Here is a 6,014-nt window from a genome sequence, read left to right as displayed (position 1 = left end):
CTTAAATATCTGTATTGGATCGCGGTAACGATGGGGATACACGTGTCCATCCTCTTCCCCCTCCCCCCTCTATACTTCCCTTCCCCCTTCTTTATGGTTTATTTAGTGTGTTTCATTTCCTATGAATATTGACACTTTTTCAATTTGTCTTTGGGGTAAAATCTCTAATTCTGTCCTCGCTCCAACTAGGATCATTTGAAGTAATTTATACAAATTGTAGATTATATAATATGCAAAATAATGATATAAGTGTTCAGAGATGCTATTGCCATGGGAAATATTGTTGAATTGTTGTTCGCTTGTTTGTTATGTTTGGAAAAATAAAAAATACATCAATTAAAAAAAAAACGAAATAAAAAAAAAACTCCACTTGTTGTAGAAGGTTAACATACAATTCTTTATTATCCTTTAGAGCAAAGATGATCCACATTCTACAAGATGGTATGGATGCCGGAGTCCTCTCCAAGTCCCTAATGGAGGCACTGATTGTGACTGAGCCAACGATACAGACGCCTTTTCTACTACCCAAAATTCATAAGGACTTTCCAGGTAGGCCAATTATATTGTGTACCGGGGGGTTAACTCAGAAGGTGTGCAAATGGGTCGACCACCATTTAAAACCATTAGTGGAATGTCTACCTTCGTATCTGTGCGACTCTGCAGATTTGTTGTTGAAAATTGAAGAGATTCATTTAGATGACAGACATATTTTGGTAACTTGTGACATTGAGTCACTATATATCGGCATCCAGCATTCGGATGGGTTGCATGCAGTGGCCACCTTTTTGCATATGAGCAATATAGGAAAGACTTTTCAGAGTTGTTGCTCACCCTTTCGGACATTGTTCTCAAACACAATTTTTATCACGTTCAATGGGTCCTTCTACCTGCAACTCCAGGGCACGGCAATGGGGGCAGCCTGTGCACCCTCATACGCCAACCTGTTCCTGGGGCTGTGGGAGAGGGACCTATTCCTGCCAGATCATGAGATATCAATGAACCAACTCCTTTTCTGGGCCCGTTCATTGATGACATCTTCATGATCTGGCAGGGGACTTCGGATGAATTAATGGAATTCATCAGTGTATTTAACTATAATACACGTAACATTAAATTAACATGCAAGTGGAATCATGTTGAGATAGATTTTTTGGACATACTAACTAAAAGGAACCATAATGGTTGTCTCCAGACAGATTTGCATCGTAAAGAGACATCAACAAACTCATTTCTTCACGCCACGTCTTCACAACTTCGCCACACCATCGAAGCTATACCAACTGGACGATTACTGCGTGTTAAGAAAATTTGTTCAACTCATGAAGATTTGAAATTCCGCACGACTGAGTTAAGAAAGAGACTTGCTCAACAGGGCTGCAGCCGCTGCCGCAATGTTAATAAAGGCCATTGACGACCACGTGCACAGCTCCCCCTCGTGCACAGCTCCCCCTCGTGCACAGCTATTACAAACTGTAACTAAAAATAAGGAATTTCTCCTAAGGTAAGATTTACGAACACGTATCATTTGGTCAGAAATGAGGGACACCTCAAACACATTTTGGCCGATGCTCCTCAATGATCCAATTCTACAGAAAGTACTACCAAATTATCTTGCTGTTGCACCATGTAGAGCGCGTTCTTTACGTGACGCAATAGTTCAGTTACCGAACAGTGGAAAAACCGGGTAAATGTTTTGGAAAGATTGGTCCTAAGTGGGATTGTAACCCTTGCGGCGACTGTATTAGTTGCCCTAATATTGAACGCTCTCAGGGTTTTGTTGACTCAAGTGGGTTGAAAAATGTTAAGCTCCCATGGCCAATTACATGTGGCACTACAGGTGTGATCTATCATGCAACTTACCCTTGCCCTAAAATGTATATTGGCATGAGAACCCGAGAATTGCGCTTTCGCGTAAGAGAACATGTTAGAGACATTGAAAATGCCAAAACAGTAGAGTATATGGAACAGCTGAAGACGATTCCACAACATTTTCACCTACATCATGCGTGTAACTCTAGACTTGTGAGAGTGAAGGGAATAGATCACATCAATACTGATATGCGAGGACGAGATGTAAAAAGAGGCTTTTGCAATCAGAATGCAGGTGGATATGGAGGCTTAAGACAACACAACCGAGGGGTCTCAATGAGAACATTGGTGTTGCTGCATTTCTCTGACTGCTACCAAAGCTTTTAGTCGGGTATTTTTGATTTTATGTTCTTATTTTGATTTTAATCGACATTTCTTTATTTATGTATACAGATTAGATATATGGTTTACGCTGCCTGTGTTGACTATGTCAACTGTGCAATTTTCGGGTTGTCATGATCTTCATCCTCAACAATGATTTCCTACTTCTGATGATCTTCACAAACAATAGAAAAGCGGGCTCTGTCTGCAGATCACTGCATATTATATTCTGCACCTTTGAGGCTTGTTGTATTAGATATATCGACATGTAACTAAAATCTGCTTTGTGCATGGCACTTGTAGTCCATTTTATTTTTTGATGCATAATACACACGTTGTTTTTTTCTTCTTTTTTCATCGCACACGCCTATTCACACTATTTTATTTTTCGTTTTTTATTTCTTTTATTTTGTCACCATACATTTATTACCTTTTCACTCTTTTACTTACACATGTTCTATATAAACAACACTTTATTGTGTTTAATATCATTTCTTACCTGTCACTTCCCTACTATGTTCAGGTTGTGCACTGGATTGTTCCTTTTGGCACGTATATATTGGTCTTTTTTCACACATTATAATTGATAATAATGTTCCACACTTGATTACTCCCTACACGTTGACGCTCTTCATCACACATCACTTTGTGTCCATATATTTATATGTATTTGTATGATACATGTGCAATATATCTGTATAACTATCTTGTCTCTCTGTATTTTGGGTTTAGACTTACACTTCATGTCTGCATCGCTATTGGACTGCCCGTACAGGGTTAATATCCTTCTGAATGCTTTTCATGCCTTCAATCACTGGTTGCATTCTGATTGGTTGTGACTGACCGGCCTCCGATTCGTCACCCATGACACGCTGGGTTGCTGACACACGTGACCGCGTCAGGTGACGCGCTGATGTGTTTCCGCCCCAGTGTCTCGTTGTTGCCGTTTCTGGAGTCCGGCCATGTACTCGACCACATATTGCCACCGATAGTAAACAGTGAGTGCACTGATCTGATTTATGGGCATATATATATCACCTGGATATATTTAAGCACCATTGGCTAGCGTTCATTTAAATACTGTGTGTGTACTATCAGCGCCACACCCTGATGAAGGCATTTAGCGCTGAAACGTGCGTCTGGGTGGGCACTCACTGTGTTGGTGCTCCTGAACAACCTTATTATGGGTATGTTATATCCCTCCATACTTGTTTTAATAGTTGATTCATTTTTGCTCTTACTTATGCGCTGGCTGCTTTTTTGCACTGTATAGTTGTTTATTCCATACCATTTGCTATTTATATATGACCTACATTACGCAGGTCTGTGCAGCCATGGGGTCTTATCTAATTATTATTTTCTTTGTGAGTCACACAATGAGCTGTCCTTTTCTTCTGTAGAGTCTTGTGCAGTATTTTTAATTTAATTGTATTGACATGTAGCTTTTCATTGTTATTCCAATAAAGATTTTTTACATTTTCTACACTTTTTTTGGTAGCATCAATTTCTTTGTAGGTTATATATTTGTCGTTTTTTGTCTCAAAATATTTTTCTTTTTTTTTTTTTTCAGGAGATCTTTATCCCAGTCTTTGAGATTTTAAAGAGTCCTGGCAACACGTAGACCCCAGTTAGCAGCTAGAAGATTCCTGCATATACCTAGAAGATGACCACCTTCAACATCTAGAAGACACCAACCAGCACAGAGAAGGAGATCCTGGCTACAAGAAGATTCCTACAAACATCTAGAAGAAGAGACACATTGTAAATACTGGTGTGTCCATCCTAGCAGAAAACCCATGACGTCTGAACAGTGAGGAGAGAACTTATATGTTACTTCTGACTATATGATCCCAGGGTAAAGGAGCAGAAAATGCTGAGAAATATGGAGAGGCTTAGTAATTGTCAGTGCGCAGGATGCTCCATATGTGGTGATAGTCATGAGATGGTCACAGCTAGAGAAATACTCAATTCATTATTCATTTATCAATGATATCATATTAAAACATGTACTGAGACTACTATAGAAAAGAGGCAGGGATATTATCATCATCATCATCATCATCATCATTGGTATTGTTGTTAAGCTGAACGTAGAGAAAAAGTATTCACTGGCCGACCCCCAGATCTATTGTAGAAAGAGTCCTGTTGAGACACTATCATGTAATGGAAGTTGGCACTTGAGTTGTACGCTACTAAAGAAGGAGAAAACATTAGGGTATAATGGTTCCACTACGTATGTGATATGACCTTTCTAGATTCGTTTTCCGCCTCAAAAAACCCTATTGAAATCAATGAGAGACGGAAAAATGCTGTGAACGGCCGCGACCGTTTTTGAAGCGTTTTTAACCAAAAAAAAAAATGCTTGCGTTTTTTTTTCTTCCTTTGCCTGTTGAAGAAGGAGATAAAAATAACGCTTTAAAATGGGCATAAAGAACCACGTAGGAAAACGCATCAAAAACTGTGTCAAAAAACGTGTGTGGTAAAAAAAACACTTAAAAAAAGGCGGAGCTGATTTTTCCAGGCAGAATTTTTTGCCTGCAAAAACTCCACATGAACAGAACCTTAAAAGCAAACAGGCTGGGAGGGTAAAACACTGACTGCATATTAAAAAGGCCAATTTCTCCCGGTTGAGGGCTGCACAGCAGGAAATAGACTGGGAGCAACTATTGTCAAATAAATATACAGACACTACATGGGAATGCTTTACATGTACTTTAAGTAATTACACTGTAAAATATAATCTTATAAGTAACAAGTATTAAAAAACCCTAAAATGAAACTAGAAAAAGCTTGCTTCTAATGTTAAAAAGACAATAAATGACAAGATAAGAGGACTTATAACAAATACAAATCTGAAGGGGCAGCATTAGTCTTTAAAGATCACACACACACACACACACACATACTCACACACACGAAAAAACACACACACACACACACACACACACACACACACACACCCCCATACACCCCCCCCCATACACACACACCCCCCCATACACACACACACACACCCATACACACACACACACTTCCATACACACACACCTACATACTTCCATACACACACCTACATACTTCCATACACACACACACGATATACACATACATACACACACACACATACATACTTCCATACACACACACATACATACTTCCATACACACACACACATATACACACACACACCCCCATGCACACCCCCATACACACACACACCCCCATACACACACACACACACCCACACACACACACACACCCACACACACACACACACACACACACACCTACATACTTCCATACACACACACCTACATACTTCCATACACACACCTACATACTTACACACACACACACACACACCTACATACTTCCATACACACACGACACACACACGACATACATACACACACACACACATACATACTTCCATACACACACATATACACACACACACGCACACCCCCATACACACACACACCTACATACTTCCATACACACACACACGACATACACATACATACACACACACACACACACACACACAAACACACACACACACATACATACTTCCATACACACACACACACACACACACACACACACACACCTACATACTTCCATACACACACACACACACCTACATACTTCCATACACACACACATTCTTCCATATACACACACACACACACACATTCTTCCATATACACACACATACATACTTCCATACACACACACACACACATACATACATACTTCCATACACACACACACACACACACACACACACACACACACACACACACACGTACATACAAATACAT

General features: G+C 39.8%; 1 long non-coding RNA gene across 1 annotated transcript; it reads left to right on the top strand.

Moving 5' to 3' along the window:
• The first annotated feature begins 416 nt into the window (after positions 1-416).
• On the top strand, positions 417-5,101 carry LOC142728043 (uncharacterized). Its single transcript, XR_012877444.1, has 3 exons — positions 417-549; positions 1,193-1,501; positions 3,761-5,101. It is a non-coding gene; the product is annotated as an uncharacterized LOC142728043 (long non-coding RNA).
• Positions 5,102-6,014: the final 913 nt, after the last annotated feature.

The sequence above is a fragment of the Rhinoderma darwinii genome, unplaced genomic scaffold, assembly GCF_050947455.1.
Source record: "Rhinoderma darwinii isolate aRhiDar2 unplaced genomic scaffold, aRhiDar2.hap1 Scaffold_66, whole genome shotgun sequence".
NCBI classification, from domain to species: Eukaryota; Metazoa; Chordata; class Amphibia; order Anura; family Rhinodermatidae; genus Rhinoderma; species Rhinoderma darwinii.
Note: the sequence above shows the minus strand (reverse complement) of the source record. Positions and strands in the feature narration are given on the sequence as shown.